Below are 12534 nucleotides of genomic sequence, written 5' to 3'. Positions count from 1 at the left end.
ACCAGGATCAGCGGAGCCGCGAGGCCTCCCAGCACTGGGATCAGCATGACGGGGGGCAGCGCCCAAACCCCCTGATCGCCCTGCAGCTCTGTGTGTGACAGGGGGCGAGGCCCCAAACCCCCGCCCCTCACTGACCCTGCTCTGTGTGTGACGGGGTAGAGCCATAACCTCCCCATTGGCCCTGCCCTGAGTATGAGAGTGGTGGCACCCCAACCACCTGATTGGCCCTGCTCTGTGGGTGATAGAGGGCGGCGCCCCAACCCCCTGATCCACCCTGCCCTGAGTGTGACAGGGGGCAGTGCCCCAATTTCCCTATCGGCCCTGCTCTGTGCATGACAGGGGGGAGCTCCCCAACACCCTGATTGACCCTGCTCTCTGCATGACAGGGTATGGAGCCCCAACCCCCCGATGGGCCCTGCTCTGTGCATGACAGGGGGTAGTGCCCCAACCCCCTGATTGGCCCTGTTCTGTGCATGGCAGGGTACGGAGCCCCAACCCCCCTGATGGGCCCTGCTCTGTGCATGACAGGGGGTGGCACCGCAACATCCCCATCGACCCTGCCTTCAGTGTGACAGGGGGTGGTATCCCAACCCCCTAATCAGCCCTGAGCATGACTGAGGATGGCATCGCAACCGCCCAATCTGCCCTGCTCTGTGCATGACAGGGGAAGGTGCCCTAACTCCCCATCGGCCCTGCTCTGAGCCCGACCAGGGGCTGCACCTAGGGATTGGGCCTGCCCTCTGCCACCCGGGAGCAGGCCTAAGCCAGCAGGTCGTTATCTCCCGAGGGGTCCCAGACTGCGAGAGGGCACAGGCCGGGCTGAGGGACCCCCATTCCCTGGAGTGCACAAATTTTTGTGCACCAGGCCTCTAGTAGAAAGATAAGAGAAGAGAAAAAAAAATGTTTGGATAGTGAAGAAGGATAAGGGATAGGTGTATAAGGATTTAGAGCAGTGGATTGGAAATAGGATATATAAGTAGGGTGAAATTTTGACAGGGGGTAAAAAGACGGAATAGGGAAAATCTAAAGCAGGAATAGGGTAAGAGAAACAGGACAAGAAAAGGGGAAAAGTGAGGGAGAGGGTTTTAGCATAGAGGTAAGATTGAAGTAGGGAAAATTGATGCTACTGGAACGATGAAAATAGAATGGAGAACACTAATCCCAAAATAAAATAAAGAGAAAATAAAATGGCACTTTAAAAAATGGTAAAATGATAGCAGTAATAATACTGGTTAAAAATAAATATGTGGTAATTAAAAGGGTAAAATCAGGTGATGGAAAAAGAAGAAAAAGAAAAAAAAATGGTTTCTTAGTTAAAAGGCGAAAAAAGAAAAACAAAAGAAAAAATTTGCAGTAGTGAAGGTCTTTAATTTCTTCTACTCTTCAGTCTGTCTCGCCTTAGTCCTGCCAGGTATTCAGGAGAGTGTTGAATTTCCCTGCGATACACTGTTCCTCCGTGTTGTAACCACAGTCCTGATTTTAAAGCAGTCCGTATTTGTGATCCAGACTGCCTTAATTTGTGTTCATCTAAGAGTCAGTTTGTGGCTCAGCCTCTGGGTGGCAGTGTTTTGGGTTTGGCCTCTGAGGCTATACGGCTTCTCTATCCAGCAGCAAGGGTTTATTTTCTCTATTGCACTTAAAACTGGTTTGGGGAGGTCAACTGCCCAGAGCTGGTTCTTTAATTGTTACCCTGCTCTGTGCTGTTGGTGGGACTGAAAGTCCCTCTATAGGCCAGACCCTGGTAACTCCCAGGGACTAATCAGATTATTTTAATCCTTTATCTCATTCAGAGTGGAATCTGGGTGTGGCTGTGCTCCTTGCCTGGGGGCTGGGGGGAGGAATTCCACCCTCCGGAGAGAATGGCTGCCCCAGTCCTGGCCCCAGGGGTGTCTCAGCACTCAATTTGCTGCCATCTCTCCCGGCCCCCCCTTCTCTCCTCAGCCTCTCCCCAGATTCCACTCGTCCACACCTTCTCCCTCTCTTCAGCACAGGTGAGTGTCTGTATCTGAACTGTCCTATGAGCAGGGTTCAGTGAAAACAAACAAAAGCCAGCTGGCCATGGAAACGGGGAAGGCCGAGTCTCTGTAAGCTCCTCTCTTACTGGCACTGCATGATCTGGTCAGCTCCTCAGGCTGCCCCCCCTTTAGGCTCAGTCCTCCATAATCACAGAACCCAGATCTCAAATCCCCTGGCGCCAGCAATCCTGCGGAACTCCTTTCCCCAGTCAGGGACTGTGTCTGTCCCAAGAGATGCGGGTGTCTACCACGCGGTCTCCCTCCGACCCTCTGGGCTCAGAGGTCTGGAAAACTTTCCTGCCCAGATCCCTGGTTTTTTACCTTTCCAGGGGAGCTCTGTCCTTCCTGGCTGCAAACCGTCTCACCAGCTGAGTAATTTCGCCAATTTGGGTTGGGTGTTATTCGTTTCAGCTGCTTACTCCATTTGCTCCGGGACAAGACCTGGGATGCATCTGCCTATATCGCTGCCATCTTGCTTCCTACCCCAAGATTTTAAATGTAACACTTTTCTTATAGAAAGCCTTAACACCTTCAAGAAATATAAGATTTAGCCCTGGCCAGTGTAGCTCAGTTGGTTGGGCATCGTCCCATGCACCAAAAGGTTGCTTGTTCAATTCCCAGTCAGGGCATTGTCCCGCTTCACTCTCACATGGTATTTCTCTCTCTCTTTCCCTCTCCCTTCCTCTCTCCTAAAAATAAATAACAAAAATCTTTTAAAAATAAGAAGTACAAGGTTTATTGGTAACAATGTTGAAACCCCAGCAGAGAAAGTAGGTCATAGGTCTTGATAATTCCATAAACAAATGTTACTTACAGAGGCATTTAGGATGCAGTCAACAATTACAGAGAGATTTGTTTTCTGTTTTTAACACAAATTGATCAAATGGCTCTAAATGACTAGGACCACAAATAGGTGTTTATTATAGCTTGTAATGGAGTTTTTTTTTTTTTTAATTTAAACTAAGGACTCCTGATGATTCAATAACTTAATCACATATATTAGGTCGATAGTATTTGTATTATATTTGAAGGTAAGTATTCTGATACCAATTTCAATGTGTGGGTTTTCCAACACCTCCAAGCAACTCTTAGAAACCAGCTGGATGTCTTACAATTCAATTCAAATTTGAGATGCCACAGGTTAAGGGTTCAGTCCTACAATCTTCAAAAAAGTGAAGACAGTTCCCAGTTCAGATGCCAATCACCAGTTCAGGTTGTCACCTGTGCTTCTGATTGACTGGCTAGAAATTAGAGTTTCCTATGACCCCCTCTTTAATTTTGATTAATTTGCTATAGCATTGCACAGAACTTAAAGAAACATTTTACTTGATTACCAATTTATTATAAAATGATATGATTCAGGAACAACCAGATGAAAGAGATGCATAGGATAAGGTATGGGGGAAGGGTTCAGAGCTTCCATGCCCCCTGAGTGTGGCTCTACCCCACATCTCCACTTGCTCACCAATAATTGATGAACTTGAAGTGGAGACTTCATTACACAGGCATGATTGATAAAATCATTGGCTGTTGGTGATCAATTCGCCCTCCAGCTTCTATCACTCCCCAGAAATCATAAAGGTGAGACTGAAAGTTTCTACCTTCTAATCACATGATTTGTGCTTCAGGCACCAGCCACTCCTTCCTTAGTTGCCTCAAAGTCACCTCATAACATAACAACACACATTTCTTGTTTGCTTTTATCTCTTAAGAAAGTCCAAGTTTTAGGAGCTTTGTGCCAGAAACAGGGTGAAGACCTAATACTAGTATATACTAGTATTTCTTCTTATAAAACACAATACCACATGAAGCATAAACACAGGCTTCCTTTCTGGCCCTGCTAAATCTTACCATGTAGGTAAATATCCCATTTCCAAGAACTAAATCCAACTTTGGTAACATTATATTAGTATAAGCTGTTAAGAAACATATTCTTGAAAGATGGCACCATTGTAAGGATAATTCTCATTAATCATTATTAGCCCATAGTCACATGCATAAATATTGTTTTTGAGATCATGGTTTTTCCAGAAACTCTTTTTATTGAAATGCTAAATTATTGATTTATATTATTTATTTTTACTCCTCACACAAGGATATGTTTTTTTATTGACCTTTTAGAAAGAGAGGAAGGGAGAGGAAGAATGAGAGAAACATCAACCAGTTGTCTTGTGGATGCACCCCAACTAGGGATCAAACCTGCAACCTGGGTATGTGCCCTGACTGGAAATCAAACCCGCCACTTTTTGGTGTATGGGACAATGCTCTAATCAACTGAGCCACACTGGCCAGTGTGAGTTACTCTTAATAAAGAAATACTTTGACTTTAAATGTTGGGCATAATGAATAAGTATACCTAATATACCTTTAGGTCTTGCTCTGCATTTAGAAGATGTTTTAAACTAGCATATACAAACATCTAGCTTGCATTTCTGCATTGTCCTGATATTTTGAAAAGTGGGGGTGGGGGGGAATGAGTTATAACATTATCAGTTTTTGTTTATTTATTTGTTTGTTTTTATATGCCGTAGGCTGCCTTTAAATTGTGCCTGCATACTTCAAATTTCCTGTGAACCAAAAAAGTAATGATAATCTTTTTTATTATTTGCCATATAGTAGCCAGCAGTTAATCAGCTTACCTGCTTTCTTCAGGGTGATAACAAAATAAATGAATCCATAGATGTGTGCTGCTTGATGCTTTTTAATAATACTTTACTGATCATAGGTGACAAGGATTCACTTGCTAACAAAACAATGAATTATTAATATGGGCTCTTGAGCTATAAGGTAAGCTCTGTGTACATATATTTGTGGGGGCACTGTGTGTTTGATCCCTGATTTAAAAAGATAGTAGTCAGAAAATCTGTTGTATTTTTCTGAAAGTACGCAGGAATTCAATTATAGTCACATCTTATTAGATGAATATTCATTGAGTAGACAAGTTTTAGGAGTGAGGATAGAAAGAAAGGATATGCTCAAACAACTTTATGGTGATTTTAAAATAGAATCATATTTGAAGTAGGTGCTATGGTCAAATACAGAAATTAGATAGTGAAGAACAAATGTCTTACACTTAAAGTGTAAAACTACTGATGCATTCAATGAGAAGCTATTTTTTACATGAGTATTTTCTTTCTTCTTTCTGCTTTCCCCAAGGCCAGGTGAAACCTAGATGACCACTACTTAGAAAAATCCTATCAATTCATCCAAAGAAAAAGATGTCTAACTCACTACTTTTTCTTTCCCACAGATATTTGCAGTTAAAAAGATGCCCACAAGCAACAGGTGATCTTTGACACAAAAGAACAAATTTATTGATTAAAACTCCAGGGGAAAAAAATGGAAGTGGAAACATTCCTGGTAAAGGTCATGGTTAGGGAAAGTGTTCTGTATATGCCCTCTTTCCTGTTTTAATAATGTATGGAAGTAAATTTTTCTAGATAGCCCCATAGATGCGAGACAGCTCTGTAGATGCTGATTTTACATACTATATAAATAAAAGGGTTTTATCGACATAAGAGTGCTTCATAACAAACTACCAGTCACCATACAAAAAAAGATTATCATATTGTATGTAAATTAATTAATATGAAAAAATGCTTAAACCACTAATCATCAGAGAGATGCACATTAAAATGACAATGAGGTGCCACCTCACACCTTATACTTCACACCTGCCAGAATGTCTATCAACAGCAACAATCAACAAACAAATGCTGGAAAGATGTGAAGAAAAAGAAACCCTCGTACACTGTTGGTGGGAATGCAGACTGATACAATAACTATGGAAAACAGTGTGGAGTTTCCTCAAAATATTAAAAAAGTAACTGCCAATTGACCCAGTGATCCCACTCCTAGGAATATATCCTAAGAAGCCTGAAATACCAATTAGAAAGAACATATGCATCCCTATGTTCATAGCAATGTTATTTTCAATAGGTAAGATCTGGAAACAGCCCAAGTGCCCATCAGTAGATGAGTGGATAGAAAGCTGTGGTACATTTACACAATGGCATAGTATGTGGCTATAAAAAAAAAAAAATCTCTTTCCCTTTGCGACAGCATGGAGGGACCTGGAGAGCACTATGCTAAGTGAAATAAGCCAGTCAGAGATAAACAAATAACACATGATCTCACTTATATGTGGAATCTAATGAACAAAATAAACTGATAGATCAGAGACCTGGAAGCATGCAATAGACTGAGGAATCTATCTCAGAGGGGAGAGGTAGAAGTAGGAAGAGATTAACCAAAGAACTTATATGCGTATATGAATACTGATGGACACAGACAATAGGGGGTGAAGGCCTGGGAAGGGAGCAGGGGCAGGAAGGAAGGGTCAATGGGTGGGGAAAGGGGGACATCTGTAATACAACAACAAAAATAATTTTAAAAAATTAGTAAACAGAAACCTCATTTAAAATGAAGTAGGGAGGTGAGAAGGGGGTGCTCTCAAGCCCTATGTTAATGACAAAGTACAACAGAGAACTCTTCCTTTGTAATAGTCCTCCCAATTTCCTCTTTTCCTCTATAAAAAAGATTTCTCTCCTTGTTTTAGTGGACTTGCACATGGCCAGCCATGGTTGTGTGTTCTGGATTGCAATACTTTGTTGTTTCCCTATAAACCCATTTTGCTAGAGAAATATCTGGCTGACTTTTTAAAAAAATATATTTTATTGATATTTCACAGAGAGGAATAGAGAGCTAGAAACATCGATGAGAGAGAAACATCAATCAGCTGCCTCTTGGACACCCCCTACTGGGGATGTGCCCGCAACCAAGGTACATGCCCTTGACTGGAATCAAACCTGGGACCTTTCATTCAGCAGGCCGACACTCCATCCGCTGAGCCAAATCAGTTAGGGCAGGCTTTTTTGTTTAAGGTCAACATATGTGGTGGCTCATGCATACAGTTATCAAAAAAACAAAAACAAACAAACATCCCTCTTCCCCATAACTCTGAGGCTGGTGAACCAACTGGTGAGGCACCCACAGAGCCCGTTAAGCTCACTGCTTTTCACCAATCCTGGATTTTGAGAGTTAAGTTTTCTCCTGGATCTGAGCTTCCGCTCTTTCTGCATTTTTAAGTTCTTGAGATTCTATTCAGGATTTATAAAAAGGCTTCATCATTTTCTGGTAAGGGCCTTGTTTGTCTGTGTGTACTCATTTGGCATATGACCTGTCTCCTTTGAGATCTGGCTGTTCCTCTGGAACTATGATACTCAGCCTTCGACCTGACTAACTCAGGATCAGACTGTTTCTTGGAACTGTGCTGTTCAGCCTTCAGCCTGAATCTCCTGGGATCAGACAGTTCCACTGCTAAAACTGCCTGGAATTTTGTCTTCAGGCTATTTGAGACTTTCCTCTAGGGGAAAAAAAAAAAACAAAAAAAAACCCTGAAATATGGGATCTAAGTTATCGAAATATTTTCAGAGCACTCCACCCACAGTGACCGCTGGCAATATCATGTATAAAAACCATGATCCCTGCTTCATGCACATCTCTAACCAAATGGACTGATTTAACAAAAAGGAATTTAGAATACCAATCAACCAAAGTATATATATATATAATCTCCCATAGATACAGACAATAATGTGGTGAAGGCCTAGGAGGTATGGGGGCTGGGTGGAGGGAGCCAAAGGTGTGGGGGAAGAGGGGGCATCTGTAAAACAGTCAATAATATAAATAGATAGATGGTAGATGATAGATAGATAGATAGATAGATATAGAAGCCTGATAAAGTCATAAGACCTAGTTGGTTTTGCTCAGTGGATAGAGCATCCGCTTGGGGACTAAAGGGTGTCAGGTTCGATTCTGGTCAAGGGCACTTGCCCGGGTTGTGGGCTTAATTCCCAGTGGGGGAAACGCAGGAGGTAGCCGGTCAATGATTCTCATCATTGATGTTTCTACATCTTCCTCTCCCTTTCTCTCTGAAATCAATAAAAATATATTTAAAAATATGTATAAAAAACAAAACAAAACAAAAAACCATGGTCCCCTCTCATGTACATCTCTAACTAAATAGACTGATTAAACTAAAAGGAATTTAGAATACCAATGGTTATTATGGGAAACTTAAAATCTCCAAACTTCCTTTTCTTAAAACTAAACAACCATATCTCTAAAATTGCTAAAACTGCATATAATGCCTATTTTGATGGGTATTTTGAGACTTCCAAACGTACAAAGGAGTCAAAAATTACTTCTTTGCAAAATAAAATTTTAAGATTTACTGAGGCAAACAAACACTTGAAGGACAAAATAATTCCCAAAGTCTCATGTCCCTCTGCCCCTGCTCTATCATGTTCCTCTCCCTCAACTCCTTTGTCTCATGTTCTGCCTTTGGAACTTCCTCTTCCTCTGAATCAACCCACCACCTCCTCTTCTGAACTTATCAGTATCTATACCTTTAAAATTAAGCTATTAAAGATTAAAAGGAAAAACCCATAATTTGCTTTTTATTGAATTCATTGGTGTTACATTTGTTAATAAAATTATATAGGTTTCAGGTGTACAATTCTATAATATATCATCTGTATATTGTAGTGTGTGTTTACCACCCAAAGTCATGTATCTTTCTATCAGCATTTATCCCCCCAGTACCCTCTCCTGCCTCCCACGACTCCCATTTTCCTCTGATAATGACCATACCACTATCTGTCTATGAGGTTTTTTGTGGATTTTATTTATTTATTTATTTATTTTTGCTTAATCTCTTCCCCTCTTTCACCCAGCAACCTTACCCCTTCTCCTCTGACAGCTATAAGTTTGTTTCTAATTTGTTTCTTAGATAATTTTGTTCATTATGTTCCACATATAGGTGAAATCATGTGTTATTAATCTTCCTCTGAATGACTTATTTCACTTAGCATAGTACTCCCCATGTCCATCTATGCTGTTACAAAAGCTAAAATTCCCTTATTTTTTTATGGCTGAGTAGTGTTCCATTGTGTAATGTACCACAGCTTTTTTATCCACTCATCTACAGAGGGAACTTGGGCTACTTCCAAATCTTGGCTATTGTAAATAATGTTGCAGTGAACAGGGATGCATATGTTCTTTTAAGTTACTGTTTCAGATTTCTTCAGATAAATTCTCAGATATGGAACTGCTGGGTCAAAATGCAGTTTCATTTTTTTTTAGGTAATTGTCAAAAAATCAGCTCTATTTCTATTCACCAAAAACGAACTATCAGAAAGGGAAGTTAATAATGCAATCCCATTTATAATTGCTTCAAAAATAGCTAGAAATAAATTTAAACAAGGAGGTCAAAGATCTGTACACAGAAAATTATAAGAAACTGAAGAGAAAAACTGAAGACACAAATAAGTGGAAGCATATACTGTGTTAATGGATAAGAAGAATTAACATCATTAAAATGCCCATACTACCCAAAGCAATCTATAGATTCAGCCCAGTTCCTATTAAACTACCCCTACATTTTTTATGGAACCATAAAAAAACCCTAAATACCTACAGCAGTCTTGGGGAAAAAAGAACAAATTTGAAGGAATCATGCTACCTAATATCAAAATATACTACTATGAGGCCATAGTAATCAATACAGTATGGTCCTGGCATAAAAACAGACATGTAGATAATTAGAACAGAATAGATAATCTAGATATAAAGTGGCACCTTTATGTTCAATAAAAGTGGCAAGAACATACAATGGGGTATTCTATTCAATAAGTGGTTTTGGGGAATATTGGACAGACACAAAAAAAGTGAAACTAGACCACTTTTCTTACACCATACACAAGAATAGACTCAAAGTTGATTAAAGGCTTAAATGTTAGACTTAAAACCATTAAAATCCTAGAAGAAAACATAGGCAGTAAAATCTTGGACATTTCTTATAGCAACATTTTTTTCTGATATATCTTCTCAGGTAATGTAAACAAAAGAAAAAAATGTTACAGAATGACAAATACCATATGATTTCACTCATATGTGGAATCTACAGATGCAAAACAAACAGAACAAAGCAAAAATAGACTAAACTGACTAATTGACACTGAGACCAAACTGATGGTTTCCAGTGTGGAATGTGAGGTGGATGGGTGAAAAGGATTAAGAGGTAAAACAAATAAGTCTTGGGGATGTAATATGCACATAATACCACAGTTAAGATACTCTGTAATATTGTAATAATTTCATACAGAGACAAATGGTTATTAGATTTATCATGGTGAGCATATTTTAAGTTATATAAATGTCAAATCACCATGTATATACCTGAAACTAAATTGTATGTCAACCATACTTTAATTTTAAAAAAGGAAGCCAAGTAATGTACCCACAGTCACGCAGCTGGTGAATGTGGGAGCTGAGATGCAAACCCATGTATGTCCAATGTCTGAGTCCATACAATTAAGTAATATACTAAATGGGGTCCATTGACTTTTGAAAATGTGATACTTCATCCTATCTAATAAGAGAGAAACATGGTAATTAGCGTATAACTGCTACCCTTCCCATTGGCTAATCAGGGTGATATGCAAATTAACTGCCAGCCAAGATGTCGGCTGGCAACCAGGCAGCTGGAAGCGAACATGAGGCTTGCTTGCTTCAGTGACGGAGGAAACCAACGTTCCCCTCCTGCCTTGCTGGCCTCTGACCCTGAAGTTTAAAACATTGTAACAAATATAGAAGCTAAACAAAACCCCAGAAACCAGCCTTCAGCGAGCTGGGATCTCAGAGCTGGAGTTGATACAGAGTTTCGACTATAGAACCTAAACAAACCAGATATCTGCTTTCAGCAGCTGAGGCCTCAGGGATGGAGCCAGGCTAAAGCTGGCCCAGAATAAAAAAGAAAAAAGAAAAAAAGGAGCAGTTGGGAGCTTCAGTCCCAGCCTGAAAACAGCCCTCAGCCCCTCATCCAGACTGGCCAGGCACCCCAGCGGGGACCCCCACCCTGAAGGGTGTGTGACCAGCTGCAAACAGCCATAATCCCCTCACCCAGGCTGGCCAGGCACCCCAGTGGGGACCCCCACCCTGATCCAGGACACCCTTCAGGGCAAACAAGCCAGCCCCCACCCATGCACCAGGCCTCTATTCTATATAGTAAAAGGGTAATATGCCTCCCGGCACCGGGATCAGCGTGACAGGGGGCAGCGCCCAAACCCCCTGATCTCCCTGTGGCTCTGTGTGTGACAGGGGGCGGGGCCACAACCTCCCTATCCACCCTGCTCTGTTCCTAACAAGGGAAGGCGCCCCAACCCCCTGATCAGCCCTGCTCTGTGCCTGATAGGGCGGAGCTCCCCAACCTTCTGATCACCCTGCGGCTCTGTGTGTGACAGAGTGTGGCGCCCCAACCCCCCCAACCCACGGGCCCTGCTCTGTGCGTGACGGGGTAGAGCCATAACCTCCCCATCGGCCCTGCCCTGAGTGTGACAGTGGCGGCACCCCAACTCCCCTATCGGCCCTACTCTGTGAGTGACAGGGGGGAGCTCCTCAACCCCCTGATCGGCCCTGCTCTGTGCATGACAGGGGGGAGCTCCCCAACACCTTGATGGGCCCTGCTCTGTGCATGACGGGGGGAGCCCCCAACCCCCTGATCGGCCCTGCTCTGTGCGTGACAGGGGGCAGCACCCCAACCCCCTGATTGGCCCTGCTCTGTGCATGACAGGGGGTGGCACCACAACCTCCCTATAGACCCTGCCTTGAGTGTGCCAGGGGGCGGTGCCCAACCCCCCAATCAGCCCTTCCCTGAGCGTGACTGAGGGTGGCATCACAACCTCCCAATCTGCCCTGCTCTGTGCATGACAGGGGAAGGCGCCCCAACTCCCCAATCGGCCCTGCTCTGAGCCCAACCAGGGGCTGCACCTAGTTATTGGGCCTGCCCTCTGCCACCCGGGAGCAGGCCTAAGCCAGCAGGTCGTTATCTCCCAAGGGGTCCCAGTCTGCGAGATGGCACAGGCCGGGCTGAGGGAGCTTCACCCCCCGAGTGCAGAAATTTTTGTGCACCGGGCTTCTAGTATTACTATAAAGAGCTAACATTTATGGAGTACATGCTATATTATGGTCACTATACTTCATGTTTAACTTACATTGTCTTATTTAATTCTGACAGTATCTGAATGATGTTTCTATTGTTTTAATGACCATTTTACAGATAAGAATACTGATATTCAGGCAGGTTAAATATTTCAAAGACTGGTAAATATGGAGTTAAATTTACTATTGGGCTTGTCAATTCCAGAGGCCTAACTATTCGCAATTGCATTATATATGCTATTTCATCATAAAGCATAACTTGGTATCCATAGATACTATGGTGAAATTATGAACAAAATTTTATTTTGGCCTATACATACTTACTTTTAATAACATATTGGTAATTGCCTCTCTGTGCATTTTTATGGCAAAATTGGCATCGGATACTAATTAAATCATTTTCAGTAATTGTTTCTTTATGGTAGTATACATTATTCATTCCAGCAAAAAAAAAATTTAGATACTGATAATTGCTATGAAGAAAAAAAAGCAGAGAAGATAAATGGTGTGCTGGACT

Source organism: Myotis nattereri (genome assembly GCF_964212035.1).
Source record: "Myotis nattereri genome assembly, chromosome: X".
NCBI lineage: Eukaryota > Metazoa > Chordata > Mammalia > Chiroptera > Vespertilionidae > Myotis > Myotis nattereri.
The sequence above is the reverse complement of the archived record's forward strand: the minus strand, read 5'-3'. Positions refer to the sequence as shown.